Source organism: Euleptes europaea, chromosome 15 (assembly GCF_029931775.1).
Source record: "Euleptes europaea isolate rEulEur1 chromosome 15, rEulEur1.hap1, whole genome shotgun sequence".
Lineage (NCBI taxonomy): Eukaryota > Metazoa > Chordata > Lepidosauria > Squamata > Sphaerodactylidae > Euleptes > Euleptes europaea.
The window spans coordinates 28,992,353-29,018,792 of record NC_079326.1 but is presented as its reverse complement, the minus strand read 5'-3'; positions in this window follow the sequence as shown (position 1 = coordinate 29,018,792).

The following is a 26,440-nucleotide window of genomic DNA, read 5'->3' as shown; positions in this document are numbered from 1 at the left end:
CTTCATATTTAAATCTTAACATGCACTATATTGTTTACATTACATCATTACATCATTAGTCAGCATAATATACCCTTGGAGTATAGAGGGTGGAGAGCATTTCTGCACTTGAAGTCATTAGAAAGGCAGGAAATGCTACGAACACTCTGCCATGTAGCCTAAAAAATGTAGGAAGTGCTGTGAAAGCTTTGCTCTCTAGCCATTGAAAAGGCTGGGAAAGGTCATGAAAAAAGGCAGAAAATGCAACGAGCAAATCTGCACTAACACTGAACTCTCAGTAATTCAGAAACATAAGCCTCTGGCCAAGAATATCCAGGCTTTCTTCCCTTTTAAAAGGAAATTTAAGCCTCTGCTGTATAGTTTGTAGTTCATATGTGTAGCTTAGTTTTACATTGAATATTTCTGCAAATGTACAACATTAATTCCACAGTTCATATGTTCTAATAAAGTACATTTAGCTGCAATTATGAGATTCTTTTATCATTCAGGAGGGCAATCTATTCCATTAGCTCTGGAAGTCTATAAGGCAAAATTAGATATTTTCTGCTTTACGGAACTGCAATTTGGTTTCCTACATTTTCCTCTAAAATTGAAACTTTACAATCAAAAATTTTATGTGCCATTTTTCAAGAGCCTAATTGTATTTCAAACTCTAACTTATATTTAGAGGCTGGTCTTGGCTCCCTATCTCTTCAATCTATATGCAGAACATATAATTAGGAAAACTGGATTAGATTCAGGTGGAGGTGCAGTGAAAATTGAAGGGAGAAACATTAACAATTTGAGATATGCCGATGATACTACATAAGTGGCAGAAAATAGCGAAGACTTTAAATGATTACTGCTGAAAGTTAAAAGAGCAAAAGCACTTTCTACAGCTGAACATCAAAAAGACAAAAGTAATGACTACAGGATTACTCAACTTTAAGGATGATAATGAGGAAATTGAAATTGTTCAAGACTTTCTATTCCTTGGCTCCATCATCAACCAAAAGGGAGACTGCTGCCAAGAAATCAGAAAAAGATTGAGACTGGGAAGGGCAGCCATGAAGGAACTAGAAAAGATTCTTAAGTATGTCACTGGCCATCAAAATCAAGTTAATTCATGCCATCATATTCCCTGTTACTATGTATGGTGTGAAAGCTGGACGATGAAGAAAGCTGATAGGAAGAAAGTCAATTCCTTTGAAATGTGGTGTTGGAGGAGAGTTTTACGGATACCGTGGACTGCCAAAAAAACATATCAGTGGGTTCTAGATGAAATCAAGCCTGAACTGACCCTAGAAGCTAAAATGACTAAACTGAGGCTATCATTCTTTGGTCACATTATAAGAAGACAAGAGTCACTGGAAAAGACAATCAAGCTAGGAAAAGCTGAGGGCAGCAGGAAAAGAGGAAGACCCAACCAGAGATGGATTGACTCAATAAAGGAAGCCATAGCCCTCAATTTGCAAGATCTGAGCAAGGCTGTTAAAGATAGGACATTTTGGAGGACATTGATTCATAGGGTTAATGTTCTCTGGGTTAGTGGAAAGACAGACCAGGAATTTGCAATCTCTCCTGCCTTGGAGAGTTCGCCGCTTGAGAGTGCTGTTTGATACAGTGGTCACCTTAGAAAACCAGGTATCTACTGTGGCTTGGAATGTATTTGCCCAGCTTCAGCTGGTACACCAACTGCATCTGTTCCTGGGTCAGTCAGATCTAGCCACAGTGATCCATGTCTTAGCTACATCTAGAGTGGACTATTGCAATGCACTCTACTTGGGGCTTCCCTTGAAGATTGGAAGCTGCAGCTAGTGCAGGATGCTGTGGCTAGACTGCTGGTTGGGGGCAGCTTTCGGGAACATATGACCCCAATATTACAGCAATTACATTGGCTCCTGATCCAATCCCAATTCAAGGTGCTGGTTTTGTCCTTTAAAGCCCTACATGGTTTGGGAGTGGGGTCTCTAAAAGTTCATCTTCTCCTTGGACATTCATGCCCCGGAATTAAGATCACTGGGAAAGGCCCTCCTGACTGTCCCACCAATTAAAAATGCTCATTTGGTGGCTACACAAGAGGGGGCCCTTTCAGTGGCAGCCCCATAATTATGGAACAACCTTCCCAAGGGAGGCGCACCTGGCCCCCTCATTGTTGACCTTCATGAGGCAGTTGAAGACAGTTTCATTTAGGACTGCATTTTAATTTATTTGGCTTTTATGATTGGCAGTCCTAATTGGAGTTTTATAATTGTAACTTTTGATGGACAATTTTGCTTGTATACCTTCCAAAATTAGGTGATCTTGAATTGTCAGGCAAGGAGAGTCTTTGCATTGCCTTTTTAAATAGCCGTAGAATAGAAGAACACTTACAAAGGACACAAAGGCAGCGGTATATTCCAGAGGAAAGGGCATGGTAGGGCCAAGAAAGGGTAAGAAAACCCACATAACAGGTGAAACTTCAAAATGAAGAAATAGAAAGCTGACCTTCAAATTCCCTCAGCTTTCCAAACAAAAGAAGAAAAGAAAGATTTTCTGAATTCACTGCTTCATCGTGAGACTGCAGGGGGTTAAAAAGCCACTGATAATAACTGGCATGCACATCCTTCAAAATGCTCATTATGGCATTGCAAGAAGCTCAGCAAAGTACTTCTGTCCCTGGGAGAACTCAGCTTGTTGTTGCTTAGTTACAAGCAGAAGACACAAAATCTCTACTGCAGAAAGAATAATTTGCTTTGTTATTTAAAGGAATGTCTGAATCACCAAACACAACACACACACACACACACAACATCCACCAATCCCCTCTAAAGTCATCCTCTCATTCTAGGTTTGCTCCACATGAAATCTAGGGTTTCTAACCTCCTGGAGATCTCCCAGAATCACAACTGCTCTCTGGCTCCCCTAGAAAAAAATGACTGCTTTGGAGGGTAAATTTCATAGCATCATACCCAGCTGATCTTCCTCCCTTCCCTAGTTGCCACTCTCTCCAGAAGGGTTCCCAGATCCCTGCTGGTGATGAGGGATCCCCCACTTTTGGGGCTCCTCCCCACAGCACTGTTCAGCCAGCTGGTAGGGGGATTTTTTTTTTTTTTTTTTGCTTTCGAGTAACAACTGACTTATGGCGACTCGTAGGGTTTTCAAGGGAAGAGATGTTCAGAGGTGGTTTGCCATTGCCTGCCTCCGAGACACAACCTGGTATTCCTTGGAAGTTGGACTCTATGGCATTGAAGTCCCTTCCCTCCCCAAACCCCGCCTTCCTCAGGCTCCACCCCAAAAATCTCCTGCCGGTGGTGAAGAGGGACCTGGCAACCCTACTTCTGGTGTGCACTAGAAGCGGTGTTGATGCATCACCAGCAACAGAGTCTTAGGCCTCAGTTTGCTACTAGTCAGTTCCCCCCAATCCTCACCTCTGCCAGTTCCAAGGGGGTACCTGGCAACCCTGCTCTCCAGGTTCCACCCCAAATCTTCAGCAATTTCCCAGCCAAGAGATGGCAACCAAACAATCTGAATGGATTAAAATCCCATTTTTCTTTGCGTGGCTGCATTGTCATCATTCAACATGCAGCTTCTAAATGGTTTATAAATTACATTTTAAAAGATTAGAATCTATAGCCCTATTTCTATACTATTCAACCAATCTGAATGCTACTGGAAAGTCAAACCATGTCTCTGTATACTTACTGTTTGTGTGTAACATTGCTTTATAATTTGTACCTGGAAAATACAGGAAAAACTGCAAAATAACAAATGGGGAAGGAAGAAGGGGTGGGTGATAGCTATTAGATATATCAGCACTATTTCCAGTGCCACCTTAAGCAGAGTTAGATCCTCCTAAACTTTCTGACTCCTCAGTGTTCTGGTTGTAAAACTGTATAGACAACATTTGATGAGGGGAAAGTTCTCCTCCTCACCTCAGCCCAGCCAATACCACCCCAATTCCTTCACCCTTATTATTCCTTATTTCTTCTTATATTTGCATACAACTCTGATTCTTCTGCTAAAAATGCATCTGCTGGAACTGCTTGTTCCCATTCCAAGACATGGTTCTTTGAAATCACAACTGGCTCCTGTACAAAGTTGCTTAATGAAGCCAGTGTCGTACTGTGAGCTCAGCTATGGAACCAGAAGCATGAAAAGATAAAAATTTAAATGATTCCATTTTCGTTGGGATACTTCTTAGTTGTAGACAAATACAGAAAAGCTATTATACAGAAGCAAGGCTTTCATTTTTTCCCCCTCTGTAAATGAGACAAGGGTTTGTGGAGGCTGTTTTATACTCCACCATTCTTCAGTACTGTTCTGACAGCGGCTTGAATTCTTCCCGTTAGGTAAAACTAATAAACTGCAGCAGTTCTATGAAAATATTAAAGAGTGGAGAGGAAATGTCAGCAAAACTGGAACATGGACAGCCATGTGCTTCACTTTAATATTAAACATGATAGTAAAGGTTAAATGCTAGGAAAGGTTGAGGGCAGCAGGAAAAGAAGGAAGACCCAACAAGAGATGGATGGACTCGATAAAGGAAGCCACAGCCTTCAATTTGCAGGATCTGAGCAAGGCTGTCAAAGATAGGACATTTTGGAGGACTTTCATTCATAGGGTCGCCATGAGTCGGAAGCAACTTGACGGCACTTAACACACACACAAAGGTTAAATATTCACAATAGAGTTGCCAGCTCTGGATCAGGAAATACCTGGAAATTTGGGGGGTGGAGCATGGGGAGGGGAGGGTTTGGGGAGGGGAGGTACCTCAGCAGGGCACAATGTCACAGAGTCCACCCTCGAAAGCAGCCATATTATTTATTTAAATTTCTACCCCGCTCTCCCCAGCCTAGGCTGGGCTCAGAGCGGCTCACATCATGGCATACTGTACAATAGGATAAGATAAAACATTTTAAAAACAACAATTAAAACAGTCTTATAACAACAGTAATTAAAAGGACAAGTGTCCAATGATGCTCCCAAAGTGTAGCATAAAGTCAGAGTTGGGAGAGTAGATGAATAGCAAAGAGGGAGAATGACCACAGTTGGGGGGGGGGGTTGGGGAGGCCAGCATTTATAGAGAAAGGAAACATAGCCAGCCTCAACCATAAGCCTGGCAGAATAGCTCCGTCTTGCAGGCCCTGCAGAACTCTTTAAGGTCCCTCAGGGCCCTGGACTCACTAAAGAGACTACTCCACCTGGCCCTGGTCGAGGCCAGCTGGACACTCCTTGGGGAACTGATCTGGGTCATCTAGAGATCAACTGTAATAGTGGGAGATCTTCAGGTGCCACCTGGAGGTTGGCAACCATAATTCTCATCCATCATAAATTTAAAATATGCAAGAAAAATTCATCTTTAGACAGGAAGATACAATTTTTTAAAAGAGGCAATTCCATAGGTTGAAGACTGATTCAATAAAGAAATCCATGGCCCTCGGTTTGCAAGGCTTGTGCAGGGCTGTTGATGATAGGATGTTTTGGAAGTCATTAATTCATAGGGTCGCCAAAAGTTGGCAGCAACTTGATGGCACACAACACAATGGCACACAGTGCCATAGTACATTCATACAAGCAATTAATCCGTAACTGCTGGAAAAAAAAAAATCAGTGCCAAAGCAAATGTTAATCTATTCCCTTTATAGCCACCACTCTATCCTTCCTTCAAAGAGTTCAAGCAGCATACATAATAGATTTCCCATTTTATCCTTACAACAGTCCTATAAGGTAGGTCAGTTTGCAGACAGTGGCGTGGATTGTGACTCAGATTTCCATAGATGAACAGATCACTGCCTCCTTTGCCCTCTGCAGCCCAAAATGTCACCCAATTTTTTTTCCAGGGAGCCCCCAGGCATAGCATAGAGGAGTAGTTGTAGTCGATCTGCCATGGGAGGGGCAAATTGGCAAAAATACCTCTTTTGTCTGAAGGGTTTTTGGGGGAAGCTAGATGCAAACTAGTATATGTTCCAATGCTAGCCACTTCAGAGATACCAAGGGATACTGTTTCTCAGTACAGGGGTGGGGTGGGGATCAAAACAATATATAAATGACAATTTAAAAGAAAAAAAGCTGTTGTTTAAACCTTTTCATATACATAAAGAATTGGTATTGTAAAATCTGAAGGGTAAAGAAACTTGTTTTAGGGTATTCTTGAATATATTTAAGGTATATATATTTGATTTAGAGATTAAACAGCATATTATATAGCGGTGTAGTACTCTCAGATCCTATCTTAATATGATCATGAATTAGTTTGAACCATATAGATATGGTTAAGTGATATATGAAATGATATATAGATAGATTGTATAACATTGTAAAACAAAGAAGGAAAAACAGAACAAAGCTAATGGGTCCCCAAAAAGTTAAAAAACAGTACAAGAAATATATGAAGAAGAAGATTCAAACTGCATGGGGAAAGCCTCTCCCTCATTAACAGTTCCATGTCAAGCATTTGCTAAGATGTCAGGAATTGAAGAAAGATTACATACCAATGTTCAACAAGCAGAATGCAGGATTCCTTTAAAAGGGCAGAGCAGGAGATACAAGGTGCAAGACAGGAAATTTTAACAGACTTAACAGAAATTAAGCAAAAACAAGAAAATACTCAAGAGATAAGTTAAAAAGCAGGATTTTGAATCTCAACTGTGAGACAAGGTATTTGGTGAGACAGAGTGGGCCAAAGATTTAACATACTAGATGTACACAATAGAGAGGAAAATTTGAGGTTCTGTGGAATTCCAGAGCACTTTGGGAAAGGAAAATTAGGGGGTGGGGAATCCACAAATTATTGCAAGGCTATTTAAAAATTCAAGGAGATTTTCCTGAAATCATTGACATATTCAGAATAAATTAAAGATTCGCCAATAGGAATTACCAAAGAGACATACTAGTTATGTTTTCAAACAAGAAAACGAGAGATACTATCAAGAGATACTTTGATAAGCATCAAAGGCATAATTAACTGGAGATAGAGGGGAAACAAATACAGATTTTTCAAGAATTGCCAGCGAGTTTACTTAAGAAAAGAGGGGACTTTGATTTCCTAAAACAGATCTTACAAAGGAAAGAAATATGTTATCGCTGGCTAGTTCCACTTGCTCTGGAAGTCTTCCTACCAAAAGGGGAAAAAATAATCTTCAATATTGAACCAGCAGATTTGCTGGCAAAAGAGCTAGCCTCTCAAGACAGAGCAGAGACCAACAAAAGAAACAGGAGAGAAAACTCTCCAAATAACTCAAAATCAACCTCCCCTAAACAATTGGCCAAGTTCTTAGAGAAAGAAGAAAACAAACTTGATCAAGCTGCAGTTAAATCTTATAACTTTAATGGGTTAAATTTGGCATTGAAACTTAGGAAGACCTTTTATTCATTAAGAAAATTAAAAGCAGACATAATATGCCTTCAAGAAACACATATAAAGTTAAAACACAAGCATATATTAAACAAAAAAACTGGGTGCTGTATTTGTTTCATTAGCCAATAAAAAAGGGAGTTGCAATTTATGTAAACAATTTGCAATTAAAAACAACAGAGGAATTAAAGGACAAAGAAGGGGGAGTTATCATTTTAAAAATCAAAGGACCAGAGGGAAAGACATACACTGTTGTGACGATACATGCTACCAATATTGCAAGATAAAATTTTTTTGACAACCTCTTTCAATCAATTTTATACTTCCAAGGAGGAGTGGTAATGTTCTGGAGATGTGAATGGGGTTGTAGACCTCAAGAAGGACAGGTCTAAGATACACAAAGGACACAACTTCCAAAAAATGTGTTTAATTACATGGACTTATTGCAATTATAAGATGTTTGGGGGATAAAAAAAAATTAAATACCAGAGACTATACCTTTTTTTCAGATAGACATCAATCTTATTTGAGAATTGATATGTGTTGGATCTCCAAAACACTGTCAGTCAATCTTGAAAATGCTAAAATTTTACCAAAGACTTTTGCTGTTCATAATCCAATAGAAATTATTTGGCATTATGGAAAGATGGATACTCATTTTTTTATGAATAGTGATATAAAACTAAAAACGTATAGGGATTGGTGTTAAGCTATTTAAAGGTAGACTAGAGTAAATGAATATATGAAAGTAACTAATATTTCAGGTCAAAAGTACACATTGCAACAAATTCAGTTAGGTTACTAATATTTGGTATTTGAACATTATCATTCTGTGTTTTTCTGCCAGTATTATATGTTCTGTTCTGTATTTTTATTATTTGTTTTGTTTCTGTTATTAAACTATAATAAAAAAGAGTCTGCCACTCATGTGGAGGAGTGGGGAATCAAATCTGGTTCTCCAGATTAGAGTCCACCACTCTTAACCACTACACCACACTGGTTCCCACCTCCACATGTGAATCTTCATCATCAATACTCTTCTGTCTTTCATCAGGTTTTGGCCCAAACCTGCAGATCAGAGCCATTTGGGGGGGGGGGGGTCTTGTGCATATCATAGAAAATGAGCATTGCATTGTGCCACCTCCATCTATAGAAAATGGAGAAATATTTTTCCTTTGACATATCCATGTAGTATACAATGAACAAAGGATGAGGGTCAAAACCAGCAATTAATTTTGCTTAATTTAAAGATTTTCTCCCTATTCCATGTAATGCTGAAATTTGACAGGTCTCTGTCTAATCTTGAAAGTTGACAACGTTTCTATGAGTTTTGCACTGTTAGTACACAAATCAATTTTTATCTATGTGACCTCCCCAAATAGATGAAAGCTTCCTAGAGGTTATCCATCAGCATGGGATAATGCCACTAACAATACATGAAAGGGACTCTTAATTGTTAACAGTTGCTAGCTATAAAAAGGTTTTGCTTCGCTTTGTGTACCTGACCATCTCAGCCGCAAAGCTGTCAACCGAATTGTTACACATGTCTAAGGAAACAATTCCATGCTCTGCCAATACATTAATCTTTTATCCTTCTTTTCTAAGCTACCGGATTCTGCATCTTTCTCGGGACATTCAGATAAGATTGGCCAACATGTTGCTTTCAACTCGGGGGGTGGAGTGGGCCTAACAGATTGCTTGCCTTAACTTTTAAATGTCAGATTCTGTCCTTTACAATAAACATCATGTGTTAAATGGATTTGTTATCAGCAATGTTTGTCCTCTCCTCCCTCAACTTATTTTCAACCAAGTTCTTGACTCCCTGGCCCACTTTCTCTCAACTCAGGATAGTGAGGATTCATCACAGATGCCTCTAGGGGAGGGGTCTACAATCCTGTTGAACGAGAGGGTAGTTAGAGAACACTGGGAACGGGAAGCGGGTGCCACAACACAATGGTTGTCATGGGGAGGGGGAGGCAATTATAAATATGCCGGCATAGTGTCCAGGTCTAATTACAAAACATTAGAAGGCACCACAAAGTGTGAGGAAGTTCCAAGCGAAGCATACTCTTATAATGGAGGCAGCTGTTTCCACACAGGTATTCCCGGCAGCACACAAAGCCTGGGCTCTTCTGAAGCACCTACGGCTCTAATGAAGTGCCGTATAGCCAAGATTGGCTCTTTGCTTTCAGGAAGAAGCAAGTGGGATCTGGGGGGATATGCCAATGGGCACCACAGTGGGGATCACTGTTTTAGGGTGTGCCATCACAGAGACTTGGGGGCTGTCGTGTTGTCTGTTGGAAAGAGATCACCAGTATTTCATATGCTGATTGGGGCCTAGGCAGTACTTCTTCTGAAGCAAGTTAACTTGGAGAGCAGTAGTGCCATGGGCAAAGCACGGTGAGCTTCCGTGCATGACTTCTGACCAGGCAGGTGTTTCTCCCTGTGTGAAATGACAGCACGCAGCTCCGAGCCTGGCTTGGCCGGGAAGAGCGGGGTAACAAATGGAAATAATAAATAAATAAATAAAAGACTGTGTGCCTCTGGTGCATACTGTCATTGTGCATATGAAGCTTGCTCATTTAGAAACAAGCACCTCACACACATATTTTGGCCTAGGCAACATAATTCTCAAAGTGACACCACAGGTCTCTAAGATTTGCTCATATTCTGGTCCCACTACTTCTTGTGCCCTTGCCCTCACCCCCACTGTGAAATGCCTCTCTGGCCATTCACTTACAGCAGATTCTCTGATGTGGTAGTCTGCATAACAAGGGCCAAACCCTGACTTTTACTTTCTCTTCTTCTCAGTTTTCTGACCATACCTTTCCTGCCCACATAACCAGTGTGGTTCAGGAGAAGGCAGCACAAAAAAATAGTTCAGCCTGTATGAGTTTTCCTAGTACCAGCTGAGAATCCCTTATCCAAAATGCTTGGGACCAGAAGTGTTCCATATTTCGGATCTTACTGTATTTTTGAATATTTGCATACGTATAATGAGATATCTTGTTTTATACACATAGCCTAAAGGGAATTTTATACAATATTTTCAATAATTTTGTGGATATGGGGCATCATGGGGAACCTGCCATTGGCGCAACCAGCCTGCACACATTTTATGACCCTTTGTAAGCACTCAATTTTTTTTTTATTTTAGAGTATTTTGGATAAGTGTGAATAAAGATAATTTTTTTCTGAATCTCACTCACTCACTCCAGTATTTTGAATAACGGTGACCCTTAGGTATGAAAACATCTTTTAATATTTCATACAAATATACAAAAAGGCTCTTGCCTGCCAGAGCAAAGCAAGTATCTTTGTATAATGTGATACGGTTCTTTCATGGGAAATATTCTGGGGTATAGTATGGCAATATATCAGCTATGCTGCTGTGGTTAAAACATTCATAATCCAGAAATCCATATACACATCGCAATGAGAGACTATAACAGTGTCCCATTAATGGTCCCATCTTGCAAATTTAATTTCCTATATAGATAAGCAAATTACTTTTACTTCCTTCCACCCTTCTACCGCAAGGAATTTTATATGTTATTTGGTAGACAATCAAATCATCTAGCTTAACTGCTGCACAGATCAGTAAGTCTAAAAATATATTCTTTTAGGCTGCAAGTACTCAGATCACTCCTTTGTCCTCCTCAACCACCGAGGATGGGATTAGTCTGGAGTAAGGGGTGGGAAAACTGCATATTACCATACTGCTAGTAACTGTGCATACAGCAGCCTGAGGTTTGAAATCATGTGTAATTTTTTTTGGGGGGGGGGGATCAACTGATTTCCACTCCCATGCCCCGATGGATCCTAATAATATTATTGTCGTGACATTAAAATGCATTTCATACCAAACCCAAGATGAAGGAGGAAAGTATAAATGCTGCTTCCAAAATTAGGACGGTGCAGAATAACGTCTCATTACAGAGCTTATGTATATGGGAAGGCTGCCTTATGCAGACAGTCAGTCTACCAAGCTGAGAATGGTCTGATCAGCAGCTCCTCTCTAGTTCGTCAGGATGAAGACTTTTCCCCAGTTCTGATATTTCATGTTCTTTTTAATAAAAGGAATTAGACCCTGAACCTGGATCCTACTACATGCCAAGCCTAGGTTCATCCACTCATCCTGTAAGCCATTGGCTTCCTACCCTGAAGATTTCAACTAGGCTCTGGAAAAAAACAAGCGCCTTCAGAACAAAATCATGAAGGGACCATTTTTAAGACAGGCATTTGTTTCTGCCTGCCCTCTACACCACCCAGTCGTAAGCAATTCAGGTTTACTAAAATAAAGGATTATTCCTTCCATTTTTATAGAACTACACACTTTAAAGTATTTCTTAAACTGCCTGTATTACTAACTGGCACATGAGACCGTGATCCAAAGGTCCCTTCCATCACAGGAAATTTTCCATTAACTTCAGCCTCATTTACCATAGACCTTGTGTTCTTGATAACAAAAGCTACTGTGCACAATGTCTTTGAGCTGATAACATTGGCAAGGAGGACCGCTGCTTTGTCTGCCTTAAGCTGGAACCCATTTCAGGTCTCCAGAGCTGCACAAATGTTAAATGCCAACTCTGCCTCAGAAAAGAGATAGGCTGCCAGTCAATAAGAAGACTGCACTGCAAAGCAATCAATCCTTCGCTTTCAACGAGATGCAGACACGTCGACTTCAGAGGAAGCCTGTTATTAAATTGCCTCGTTCCCCAAAACGCTCCCTAACGTTTTAAGCGAGATCTTTCATTCTACCAAATGCCGGTTATACCTTGTTTCCTTCACGATTCGTGGCAGCCGATGGTAATTTTATTTATGACGGTGGCTGAAAATCACAGACAGACACAAACCTTCCTGACTCCTCTTCGCTACTCAAGAGCTCTTGAGGGTGGAGTTTATGATACAGTGATAAAACGAGCAGGAAAAGAAAACTGAAAATAATATTGTCTTCTGTCCTTTCACAGTACTTGCTCTTTAGTAAGGAAAAAAACATAAAATGAAATTCAGTAATCAATGATACCCTAGCATTATCAACTGAAGGTCCCCTCCCTCTCCAAAAACAAACAAACAAAACCAGCCCTATGCCTCCTAGGAACTTGTTAAGTTGCTAAAGAGACAATCAGGACTGACTGAACTTGAGAACCTGACAGCCTGAGCAGCTTTATGATCCTACCTGGCATCCCGGGGACCGGATGCCCCTGTTGGGAAATCCTGGAGGACCCGAGAGCCCAGAGGGGGCATTGCCCCTACCAGAAAATCCTGGTGGGGCTTGGAGTCTTCTGGCCCCCTGTAGTTTACACCCCTACTACTAGAGGAAGAGAAGAAAGGATCAGACAAGGAGAAGGGAGTCACTGGATCCAACGCTATATTTAGATAAGCAAGGAGCTGTAGAAATGTCAAGATCCTACTTGATGGAAGGGCTTGTAAATGCTGTAATAGCAAACTGGATGCAAAATCTAGGAATAGGGAAAATGCCTGTTTAGCAGGTCTTCAGTTCCTGCTTTACTTAATCAATTTACTTAATCCTAAACTCTCCATCCAATTGTGGGGTTCAGGGGTCTCCATGCCCCTGCTCTCAGCAGCTCTCTCAGCCATCACACTCTTTGCTGTCCTGCCTGGGCTCCTAGGGCCTCAGAATTGGGAATGGGATTTGCAGCACCACTGGTCTTCTCTTGCCCAGCCTGCACTGCCAAGTCATCACTGGCCTGCTGCTAAGCCCCTTTTGGAGCTAATGCAGCAGGCTGCACATGCTCAGTCAGTTCCCCTGAAGTCTTGCGAGATCTAGCAGTCTTACAAGACCTCAGGGGCATCTTGGGATGTAACATGCAAACTAGGGTTGTACAACAACAAAATTCTGTAAATTATGGCTTCGAGTTTATTGGGCCCCCAATTTTTTTTTTTTTTTTTTGTAAACTCAGAATAAACAGAATACCCATACCGGTAAATATCAGTATTTGGCTTATTTCCATATTTACCCCAAAATTCTGGTCCATTATAGCCCATGCAAATTTTTTCCCGAAGCTCCTGCGGGGGGCATTTTTAGAGGTAGAGTTCCCAAAATTTCAGGGAACCAATCTTTACTAAATATTGTCGAAGGCTTTCACGGTCAGAGTTCATTGGTTCTTGTAGGTTATCCGGGCTGTGTAACCGTGGTCTTGGAATTTTCTTTCCTGACGTTTCGCCAGCAACTGTGGCAGGCATCTTCAGAGTAGTAACACTGAAGGACAGTGTCTCTCAGTATCAAGGGTGTAGGAAGAGTAATATATAGTCAGAAAGGGGTTGGGTTTGAGCTGAGTATTGTCCTGCAAAAGTATTGTCCTGTAAGTATCAAGATAATGTGCTAATGAGGGTATGGTATGTTAATATGGAACCATTGTATCCTGAAGTGATCTGTTAATGTGTGTAATCCAAAACTAATCTGTATGGCTATTGTTGAATGTTGTCTTTGTCTGGAGGTTTTTCAGGGCAGGAAGCCAAGCCTTATTCATTCTTAAACTCTCCTCTTTTCTGTTAAAGTTGTGCTGATGTTTATGAATTTCAATGGCTTCTCTGTGCAATCTGACAAAATAGTTGGTAGAATTGTCCAGTCTTTCAGTGTCTTGGAATAAGACCCTGTGTCCTGTTTGTGTCAGTCCATGTTCAGCCACTGCTGATTTCTCAGGTTGGCCAAGTCTGCAGTATCTTTCATGTTCTTTTATCCTTGTTTGTATGCTGCGTTTTGTGGTCCCGATGTAAACTTCTCCACAGCTGCAAGGTATACGATATACTCCTGCAGAGGTGAGGGGGTCTCTTTTGTCTTTTGCTGATCGTAGCATTTGTTCCATTCCATCTTTTCTCACAAGTAAAAGAATCTTTAAAACTTCACGAGCTAACCGCATTTATGACCATCTAGAACGGGCTCTCTTACGAGAGAGAATTCACACTACCCGCAGAGAACTTGCTGCCACAGACAAGGAGTTGTTTTCCTTACATATCAATACTAGCCACAAAATGAGAAGCCATGATTGGGACAAGATTGATAATCTCACCTACAGAAAAATGGAACAGGGGTTAACCAGCCATACTTCCAGACAGAAGCAAAAGTTTAACAAATTACAGGAAAGAAGACAGAACAGTCCAAAACTTGACGACAAACGGATTATCTTCAATCTGACAGACCGACAACTCTCACCTGAAGAAACTTCCATCTTAGCTAAGGGAGGAAACTTTGCAGTCACTCCCACACAAATTCCAGTGGAAGACATCATTGCAAATGTAGAATCTGCCATTCGTAATCTACCTGAAGAAGATGCTGAGGAAATAAGAGGAGAGACAGCAAGAATTCTACGAAAAGCAAAGCCCCCTGCTAGCAATATAACACACAAGGAGAGAAACGCCATCAAGACCCTCAATGCAGATCCAGAAATCATTATTCTACCAGCTGACAAAGGCAATGCCACAGTGATCATGAAAACAGAAGAATACAAAAAGAAGATTGAGGAACTTCTGGACCCTGCCACATACAAAAAACTAAAACGAGATCCAACTTGCAAAATTACCAGGAAAACTAGCATTCTGATCAAGAATTCCACTCTTCATCCCGACACACACAGAAAACTATGCAAGACTGAAGCACAACCACCACGATTATATGGACTACCTAAAATTCATAAGGATTCCGTTCCACTCCGACCCATCGTGAGTGCCATTGGTTCCCCAACATATGAATTAGCTAAATATTTGACCACCCTCCTACAGGACCACATTGGAAAAACCACTTCTTACATCAAAGATTCAACTCACTTCATCAACAAAATCAGTCCGTTAAGACTCAATCCAAAGGATATATTAATCAGTTTTGATGTTGTATCCCTCTTTACCAAGGTTCCAGTTAAAGACACAATCTCATTGATTAACCAGATTTTTCCAGAAGATATAACAGCCTTATTTCACCATTGTTTGACAACAAGTTATTTCCTATGGGATCAAGAATTTTATGAACAGATTGATGGAGTAGCTATGGGAAGTCCACTCAGTCCAGTAATAGCAAACTTTTACATGGAATATTTTGAAAAGACAGCATTAGAATCAGCACCTTACAAACCTACAGTCTGGTTCAGGTTCGTAGATGATACATTTACCATTTGGAGCCATGGTGAAGAAAAATTAGTGGACTTTCTAAACCATCTTAATAATATCCATCCAAACATTCAGTTTACCATGGAAAAGGAAATTGAGGGTAAACTCCCATTTCTTGATACCCTTGTCATCCATAAATCAAACCTTCAGTTAGGTCACAAGGTCTACCGGAAACCAACTCACACAGATCGCTACTTACACAAAAACTCCAACCACCACCCCCGACAGAAAAGAGGAATAATCAAAACATTAATGGACCGTGCAAGACGGATCTGTGAACCACAGTTTCTCAAGGAAGAAACTAATCATTTAAATCACGCATTGCTAGCAAACGGCTATTCCAAGAATGAAATCAGAAGGGCCATTAAACCAAACAAAAATCAGAAAACTCAAGAAAAACAGTCTCCCATAGGAAAGGTATTCTTGCCATTTATTAAAGGAGTCACTGATAGGATGGAGAAACTTTTGAAAAAACATAACCTACAAACAGTGTTTAAACCCACCAAGAAAATACAACAAATGCTACAATCAGCAAAAGACAAAAGAGACCCCCTCACCTCTGCAGGAGTATATCGTATACCTTGCAGCTGTGGAGAAGTTTACATCGGGACCACAAAACGCAGCATACAAACAAGGATAAAAGAACATGAAAGATACTGCAGACTTGGCCAACCTGAGAAATCAGCAGTGGCTGAACATGGACTGACACAAACAGGACACAGGGTCTTATTCCAAGACACTGAAAGACTGGACAATTCTACCAACTATTTTGTCAGATTGCACAGAGAAGCCATTGAAATTCATAAACATCAGCACAACTTTAACAGAAAAGAGGAGAGTTTAAGAATGAATAAGGCTTGGCTTCCTGCCCTGAAAAACCTCCAGACAAAGACAACATTCAACAATAGCCATACAGATTAGTTTTGGATTACACACATTAACAGATCACTTCAGGATACAATGGTTCCATATTAACATACCATACCCTCATTAGCACATTATCTTGATACTTACAGGACAATACTTTTGCAGGACAATACTCAGCTCAAACCCAACCCCTTTCTGACTATATATTACTCTTCCTACACCCTTGATACTGAGAGACACTGTCCTTCAGTGTTACTACTCTGAAGATGCCTGCCACAGTTGCTGGCGAAACGTCAGGAAAGAAAATTCCAAGACCACGGTTACACAGCCCGGATAACCTACAAGAACCAATCTTTACTAAACTTTGTGGTTCATACAAAGAGAGTCCCTTGAAGCTACCCTGAAAATTTGGGAATTCTACTTCAAGAAATGCCTCCCCAAGAGCTCATTTTTAAAAAGCCCATAGGGAAAAGCCTGGGGAAAGCCGAAGCCGAATACCTATTCGGCTGATTCAGTGATCGGCTATTCGGCTTCGGCTTTATTCCCAGGTTTTGGTAGCCGGTAAAACTGAAACCCAAATATTGGCAAAAACCTCCCGCCGGTGATGAGGAGGGACTTGGCAACCCTGTGGCTGATCCTGGTTGTTACAGGAGTGGCTCTGACAGCCTTTCCAAAGGCCCACAGTTGGCACGCCACACTGTAGAAAATCAAGGAGCAATAATTAAGGCTTTTTACTCATTCTTGGGCCCAGTTCAAACACACTGCATATGCTGGAGATAGCCCTTTTCGCCAATGCACATAAAAAATACACTGGTGGTTTGACACCACTTTCTAGCTCTTTCAGAATTAACCAAGTTTCACACTATCAAACGAGGATCAGTATCCACACCTCTGCTTCCTTCTGATTTAAATTAATTGCTTACTAGAGCTAGCAATTATGAAGCCCCAGTATAGTGATGAAATTCAGCAGAGAGACAAAAATCACATTTTTGTAACTATTATTTGCATAATTTGACATGTTTTTCCTATTCCATTAAAGGATCTCAATGGTTTACAAGTCGATAATATTTGTACAGAATATTATTAGCAAACATAATTGTTGCTTAAAGACAGCTGTTTAAGCACACAAAGAATAGATTAAGCTCCTTTTGCAATGACTTTCTATAAATATTTTACCTATAATAGTTGAGAATACAGAATACCACCCAACTGTAATATATATAATTTATTAATACACTGCATCAGCTTCTAGAAAATTGGGTCCCTCCCTCTAACATTCAAAATGCATCATTGAATAGTTAGTTAAAATTAGAATGAATGTGCTTCCATGAAGAATAAGCTTTCAAAACTGATTATTAGTATGTTTTTTTATATGTACCTTGCTGAAGATAAGATTGAAAACATACTTACATGATGCTAGCACTAAGTGTATAAATGGATTGCCACTGGCAAGATCAGAAATTTTATACCTACTGCTTTTGCTTCAGCAAGGGGAAAGATTGATTTGCTAGATATTTGGCATATAGTCATGAAATGCCTAGGAGCCTTGTTAGTATCCTCTGTCATAAAGCAAACTACTTAATTTGGTTAATTTGATATGGTTGGAAGGTACATGAAACAATAACATTGGTACGATTAGGGCCTGGATAGGGGGATCTGATTGACACTCCAGGCTAGGAATATCTTTGATACCTGCTCCCTCCATTTCTTCAACTGTTGAATACCTGGCTATTTATTGCAATGGTAACTCAAAGATGGGGCCTGGAGTTCTCCCAGAATTACAACTCTGGGCTGCAGAGATCAGTTCCCCTGGAGAAAATGGCAATTCAGATGGTGGACTCTAGGGTATCACAGCCATGCTGAGCTCCATCACACCCACCCCAACTCCGCCTTCCCAAGGGACTGCCACCAAATCTCCAGGAATGTCCTAAACTGGGATTGGCAGCCCTATTTGCAGCTAGAGAGGTGAAGGCCTTGAAAAAATCCAGGAAAAACCTTTGCTTACATTTCCATCACTTTCTCCCCAGGTTTTTTAAAAAAAAATTCTAGCAGAAAAACTGGAAATTTTGCAGAGCACTGGAAAAAAACCTCCTTTGAAATATTTTCTGTTTGGAATGAGTTAAATGCTTTTAAGTATACAGTTAAAATGCATAGGGTTAAGATTTTTTATGTAGGGCAGTTTACAACATTAAAGACACAGACTTGTGGGGAGCCAAAGCTCAATGGGGCAGATCGCTTTCAGCTTGCCCCAGGATTAGAGCTGCCAGCTCCAGGTTGGGAAATACCTGGAGATTTTGGGGGTGGAGCCTGAGGAGGGCAGGATTTGGGGAGGGGAGGGCCTTCAATGGGGTCTAATGCCATAGAATACAACTTTCAAAGCGGCCATTTTCTCCAGGTGAGCTGATCTCTGTCACCTGGACATCTGTTCTAATAGTGCGAGATCTCCAGCCACCACCTGGAAGCTGGCAACCTTGCGGAGGAGGGCTATTCCCCCTCCTCTTGCGGCCATTCTTCGGGGTGAAAATAGGGTTGACAGGTCTCTCTTTGAATCCGGCAGGAGGTTTTTTGGGTGGAGCCTGAGGAGGGCGGGGTTTGGGGAAGCGAGGGACTTCAAGGCCATAGAGTCCAATTGCCAAAGCCGCCATTTTCTCAAGGTGATCTGATCTCTATCAGCTGGAGATGAGTTGTAACAGCAGGAGATCTCCAGCTACTACCTGGAGGTTGGCAACCCTAGGTGAAAAGGCATCTGCAGGAGCAGCCCCAGCAGCTGCCACTTTCTAGCCCCCAAGGGTGGCTGAAAGGGGCTTCAGGTGTTAGAGAACAGAGCCTGCTGGGGTGCTGAGACTACTGCGAAAAGGTAGATCTGCAAGGACTGTTTGGTGAGTGGGAAAATCCCACTCCCTGCAGTACAGATCCTGCTTTTGCTGTTTCCACTGGCCTCCGCCCTCTCCGCTTCCACTCCCCACCGCGTTCTTTTCCAGCCAACTGACTGCAGACTATGAGGTGTTTTCACAGTATAATTGGAGAATACTGCCATTCATAAAACAAGCAAGAAGCCAGGAAATATATTAGCATTCCCCTCTTTAATGGATATCTCACAAATTATAATACTTTTATTATTTACTTCTGGTGAAAGTTATTGGCCATTAGATTTATTTAAAGGCTGGCCAACAGCAGGCAATTGTACTTTTCAAGCTGCATTCCCTAGCACTTCAATCCATTTTTCATACCGCAATTCCACCGTTATCTGTAACAAGCAAATGGAAACTTTGCCTTTTTGAAAATAAACACACAAATTGTCCTTCACTCTACAGTATCGTGATGCCCTTAGGGAAGGAGAACCTCCCTCAGAAAACAATTCTTTAAGTCTCTGGAAATGTAACCACGCTGTAGAATGACTAAGGATCTCAGGCACAACTATAGGTTGTGCCTATAGTTATAACCTAGGTGAAAAGGCATCTGCAGGAACAGCCCCAGCAGCTGCCACTTTCTAGCCCCCAAGGGTAGCTGAAAGGGGCTTCAGGTGTTAGAGAACAGAGCCTGCTGGGGTGCTGAGACTGCTGCGAAAAGGTAGATCCGCAAGGACTGTTTGGTGAGTGGGAAAATCCCACTCCTATAACTTTGGAATCATTTGGAGGGTAGGGTTGCCAGGTCCCTCTTCCCCACTGGTGGGAGGTTTTTGGGGTGGAGCCTGAGGGGAGGGGAGGGACTTTCAAAACTGCTTCCAAATTATAGATTCATTCTGTGACAACCCAGCAGATACCAATGGCTGTCCTGGGTTTTGGGGAAAAATTGCAGAGATCGTGTAAGACAACCAGAACAAAGCCCTTCCAAAATCAAGTATAACAAGGCTTAGCATGTTAAGCCCAGATTGCAGAAAGCAAGCCAAAGGGGGAAACACAGACTCAGTCTCCACTTTGCAACCTCAGTTTCCACACATTTTTATATCTTAAATTTCAAGGTGAACATTTACCCCCTTTTTCAAAACTGGAAACTTTTGTGTAGGTTGCCAGAAACAAAATAATTTCTAGACATTATTTGTACAGGTGTCACGGAGCCGATTGTTTCAGCTCCTACTGGAAAGCAATCTGCATTCTGCGGTAAACTTGTAAGCATGGCCAAGGCGAGGGAAGGCAGATGCATGAGATGGAACTTTGCCAGGCTTTCCTACAGGGCTGGCAATCAATGCAAAGAGCTTTCAGGTTACCAACTAGACCAGATACTGGGAAGGATCAAAGTACTCACACCTCCCACTGACTACATTCTGTACGTCCCTGAGGAGTCCTTGTATCACAATTGAAAAATATGTGAAAGTACTTCCTAGTGCACTCAGCAGCAAATAATCAAGAGGCTGGTGGTTTTGGGTTTAGAGATTTCACCTTGTAAATTAACTGGGGGGTGGGATCCTCTATTTTCTTTGTAACTTCATAGCTTCTGTGTTTTCTAATCAGTGAAACGTTTGCGAGGCGTACTGTAAGGAACAATCTGTGAACTACAGAAGTCACTCAGTGCTTCGTCCCAACAGTCAAATCAAATCAAATTTATTTAATACAGTCCGAGACCAATAAAATAGAATCAATACAATAATTCAAACTTCCAGAATATCAATCAACTCATGGTAAAAAAAAACATTTAAAATTGTAGAATCACAGAATTATGCAATATCTTATAAAACTTATAACTAAAAAGCCTATATATGGCTTACCCAAGTTTCCTAATCTTGTAGAAGCCCTGATATTTTCACAGAGAGGCATCATCATAACATACCAGTCTCCATGAAAGCTCTGTGTTACAATTGTTCATTAATGTGTTTTTTCATTACATTTGGAGTCAAACAATATGGGATTAATAGCAGAAATCGAGACTCCTGCCCCATTTTTGTTTGAGAACTGTGGATGAACTTCTGCTTCCATTGATTGCAATATTAAATAATTTATGTGTAGAAAAGCCATCACAAATCAGACACTATAGATAGCATTTGATAACACATGAAGCTGTCTTGTACAGAGTCAGGCAAGAGCAGTATTGTCTGGTATCCAGGGTCTCAGGTCAAGATCTTTCACATCACCTGATCCTTTCAACTGGAGATGTTGGGGATTGAACCTAGAACCTTCAGTATGCCAAGCAGATAGCCTACCACTAAGCCATGGCTTATACCCAAACACCTGACATTAATTAAAACACATTATGTTTTAAGAAGACAACTGTCATATTCAGCTGTAAGTCTACCATGATAGTATTCTAAGTGATATGTAGGTATGTGAATCATATATAAACCTGCTGATTTCTGTAAATCAAGAAGTGAAAAGGTACTATTAACAATGATATTGCAGTGTGATAGTCTCATTTATCTTCAGTGGTTGAGTATGCACTATCTGAATTTATTTAATCAGAAGAATCAACAGTGTCATCCATTACAACACAGCCTTTCACATGATTGAAAGGAAATTGCTTTTAACAGTAAAGATGACTAGGGGATTAAAATGGGACCAGATCATGAAACAATATTGAACATTAAAACTCAATGAAAAGCAAGTTAAGTCCATGAAGTTCGCATAGAGTCAGGTTTTAATTTCACCATCCCAAGATTTTTTCTTACAGACTTTTTCTACAGTTCTGCACGATTTGCTTATTACATTTGCTGAATGCACAGCAATATAGCCCATAAGATTACCAAAACCTAGCAAATAGGGAATTGAGCTAGGAAATCTTGGTTTAGGATTTCAAGTTTGGAACTGTTGGGGAGGATAGAGGACCTATCCATGAATCTGTCTAATTCCTTCTCAGGTCCATCAAAGCTTGTGCCCATCACGATGTCCACTGGCAGCGATCCCCACAATTTAATTACTCTTTGAATAAAGTAGTATATCCTTTGGCCTGTCCTGAATCTATTGACCAACTTTACGGGGTGTCCTCAAAGCTCTCTATCCATTTTCTCTACCCCACGCATAATGTTATATGAACATCAATTAGTGCAGTCTTAAATACCTTACAGGCATCCTGGAGGGATGTGACTCTCTTAATTTTCCCTTTTAATGTTCCTCTGACCAGCCCCTTCATATTTGTGAAGTTCCCTCTTTTAGGGGCAACTTTCCATTGACATGAAAGCTGAACTTAACGGCATTGTAGTCACTGTTCTCAATCGGTGCAACAATATCTGTATCTTGTACCAGGTCTTGAGACCTGCTCAGAACCAAGTCCAGAGTCACTGCACCTTTAGTTGGTTCTGTGACCAACTGCTTTAATGCACATATCTAGAAACCTTGTTTCTGTGGCTTAACTTGAGCGAGCCAGTCAATGTCCAGTCAATTTGTCCAGTCAATGTGAGGATGGCTGAAGTCACCCAGTATCATAACATTTTTTTCATTTTCATCACCTCACCACGCTTTAGTACATAAAGTGTACTAACTCTACACACACCCCACTTGGGCCTCACCTGGATCGTCACCATCCTGTGTATCTTGAAGCCCTCTCACCATGACATTTGGAGGATACGGCCCTGTTCTAGGAAATGCTTCTACAAGATAGCACACGCATTGCTGTTGTGAGGGATATGTTTATCTTTTTGGCATATCTCACTTACATTGAGGTCTGCATTATGATTACCAGAAGCTCATGAATAAGGGAATAGGCCAAGATGTGACAGACACTCTATCAAGCCAGTGTGAATTCATACGGAGATCAAGTCAGCTTGAACAATAATTACGCCTGTGTCACTAGAACTTGGAAGCAGTTGGACTTACCATCTCTCTTCTGCGTTGAAAATTAACATTATTGCAGCACTTCTTACTTCTGAAAATGCAGTTAGGGAACTCAGTATCAGAATGGACTTCATTCGTTGCATGAGCCAGATTTCCAACAAATATTATTCAAGTACGCCATTCTGGAATCTTACCTGTTTCTAAGATAAAAAGGCAAAAAAGAATGGTTTGTTGAAACTTCATACAAAAAGACCTGATCTTTTCAGAAACTTGAATAGGTATTGCTAGAAAGAAGTGGATGAAATGTAAACACCACCAAACAAAGGCCTTTTATGCATAGCTGTTTCCCTCATGGTCACATCAGAGGTCGCCTCGCTCCCCCCCTGCATTTTTCCGTGTTTTGCCCGCGTTTTCAAATTTGAGATAAAACAGGTGCCTGAAAACGCGGGCAAAACACGGTGAAACGCAGGGGAAGAGCGAGGCAACCTCTGACGGTCAGAAACTGCATGCATAATCAAAACAAAGACCCAAAGTAGTCAGAGGGATGACCGTGAGAGAAACAGCCATGCATACTGGGCCAAAGAGAACTTCCCTCTGTTCAACTTTTTCAGTTAATGCAAAAGGAGAAAAAATGCACCTGAAAGCTTATTCCCAGTAGACCATGGGAAGGATTTCTCCTTGCATTTTTCTTTTTTCTCCAGTGCTGCTATCATTTTACTTGCATTTCTTAATAGTTTATACCCTCTGTTCATTGTGCCTATGAACAATCCATTTAAATGTGCGTGGAAAAGAAAACCAAGGGGGTGGGTGGGGAATGATGAAGGAAAACAGCAGCTTCAGAGAATCTGCACAATGTTAACAAGTTGTGAAATTATATGGCTCATGAGATCAGCAGTAGTTTCTTCCACAATTTTGTGGCAAAAATGTCTTCAATAATTATATTCCTTTGAAAAGATATAAAAGGTTCTGAATTCTTGCTGCTATTCAGTTAATATTTAGGGGACTAATGTCGTTGTAAACCTGATATTTATACCTTTTTCTATACCTTTTTGTCTGGCATACCCCCAATAACAGTTACTGCCACTCTTTCAGGTGTAGTTTATGTGTTCTTAATCAAATTATTTTATAATATATTTTAATTGTTCTGATATTTTAATTTGTTTTAGATTTACCAGCTTGTGGACCCTGATTGGGTGGAAAGGGGGGCGTGGTTGAGCCAAAATGTCCTATCCTTAACAGCCTTGCTCAGATCTTGCAAACTGAGGGCCGTGGTTTCCTTTATAGAGTCAATCCATCTCTTGTTGGGTCTTCCTCTTTTCCTGCTGCCTTCAACTTTTCCTAGCATGATTGTCTTTTCCAGTGACTCTTGCCTTCTCATAATGTGACCAAAGTACAGTAGCTGCGGTGGAGCGTCCTAACCCATTTCCCAGTCGCCCAAAGCTCGAAAAAAGCCTTTTAAAGGCTTTTTGTTTTTTGAATGGGGCCTGGTGACATGGATATTGTATCTCCTACACTGTAAATATGATACTCTCCACCCTGCACATTAGCCAAGTGAACTATATCAACTATATACCAAGTAGGCAGTGAATTTTAAAAGTACTGCCAATTAACATAGGTGCAACTGTTCTTACATTTACCTCACATTTAAAAAAATACCATTGCACAACAGGTACTGTGCTGGTGTTATGAATCCTGTTAGCACAAAGAAACAAAGAGGCTCTTCCTAGTGTTTAATCTCCGTGCTACTATAGCAGATAGAAGCACTCAAGAATACACTTCAGGCATTAAGACATTTCAATAGCAATTCATCAATAGCAATTCAGTGGAAGGGAGAATGTTGACAAAGACATCCCAGTCTCTTTGTCTTTATTTGAGAACGGTCACAATCCCCACCTTCCCTTTTATACAGTCCTATCTTTCATGGCATTTGATTTCAAGTCTCATTGAAAATCAGTGGCTCTGTAAACTTCCTATGGCATCAGCATCTGGTGGGTGCTTCAGTTTTAATCTGAGCGATGTGAATCCCCCAGTCACTGGAAGTGGCTCTGGTTCTAAAACAATGCATTATGCCATCTCAGAGCACTCAATGCATCAAGTGCGGGGGGAGGGAAGAGAAGGGGAGAGGAAGATGATAAATATAATATGAGTGTGTCACAGAGAAAAGGAAGGACAGAGGACGTCAAAAGTGACTTAATGGAGCAGTAGAAATGGCTGTCATCTGGCAAACACCACCCTAGGGAGCAAGATCAAATTAATGGCTAGAAGACGGCTGGCAATATGGAAAAGGAAGTGCTGTTTTTCTCAAACCCAGAACACTACTCCAGATGCATCCTGTACATGGATGGCTCTGATAATATTAAATAGGTGTGATGGCATTTTACTTCCAGCGGTGACAATGGATGGGTGAAACATCTGGGGGTGGGGAACTGCTTTGTTTCTGAAATGCAAGATGCCAGGGCTGGGACTTGCTGCTATATCATTCCACCAGTAAGGAAGGGAAATAAGAATATTTATTATTTATTATTATGTAATTTATTATTATGTAATTCTTATTACAATAAGAATCCATGTGCACCATCTGAGGAAGAAATCTTTGAAACAGGAACAATCAACTGGTAACCTGTAAAGAAAAGAAAAGAAAACAGCTTCACACATGGACATGTCTGGAAAAAACAACAACAGATATGGGCACTTACCTTAAGAAGTAATAGTGATATGGTTCATGGAGTCTACTTGTTACATATGGAGGCTGTACCCTCTGACCTTGAGATTGTGTATGATGACTGATCTACTGTATGGTATTTGTATTACATACAGGTGGGATATTTTGTATATATAGTATTGAGTTGGTTTATGTCTAGCATTATAGTTATAGTAAGAATATATAGTATAGGAATATCACCATTAAATGTGCAACCTTTCTTTTTGAGGCTATATCATTCCCTGCAACTTTGTCCTTAGCTCTGGTTAAGTAGGAGCCGGCTGTAGCTCAGTGCAGGAATATCTCCTGCTGTGCTGTTTATTAATTAGCAAGCCCATGCTGCTGCTTTGGACAATCAGAACAGTGGTTCACCCCCAACTGAAAGTAGCTCCACGATGGGGGGGGGGATATGCTATCTCTCCCCCCAACCCCAAGCCCTACCCACCAAGAGGTAACTGCAACTTCGAGGGAAGATAACTTGCTTCAGGTAAATGGTGCCAGAGAAAAAGGTTAAACACCTCCCCCTCCTATGTGATTCCCTCAATTTTTAAGGCAGACACGTGGAAACTGTTAATCTGTAAAATAGTATGCTGGAGATGCAAATCATAGATCTCTCACATCACCTGTATTTAAACCTCAATGGTGAAGGAAAGGCACTCTGCTCAAACCCAATAGTGACTTCCTGTATTAACATTCAACATTTTTATGGGGATGAGTTGTACAACTGAAAGA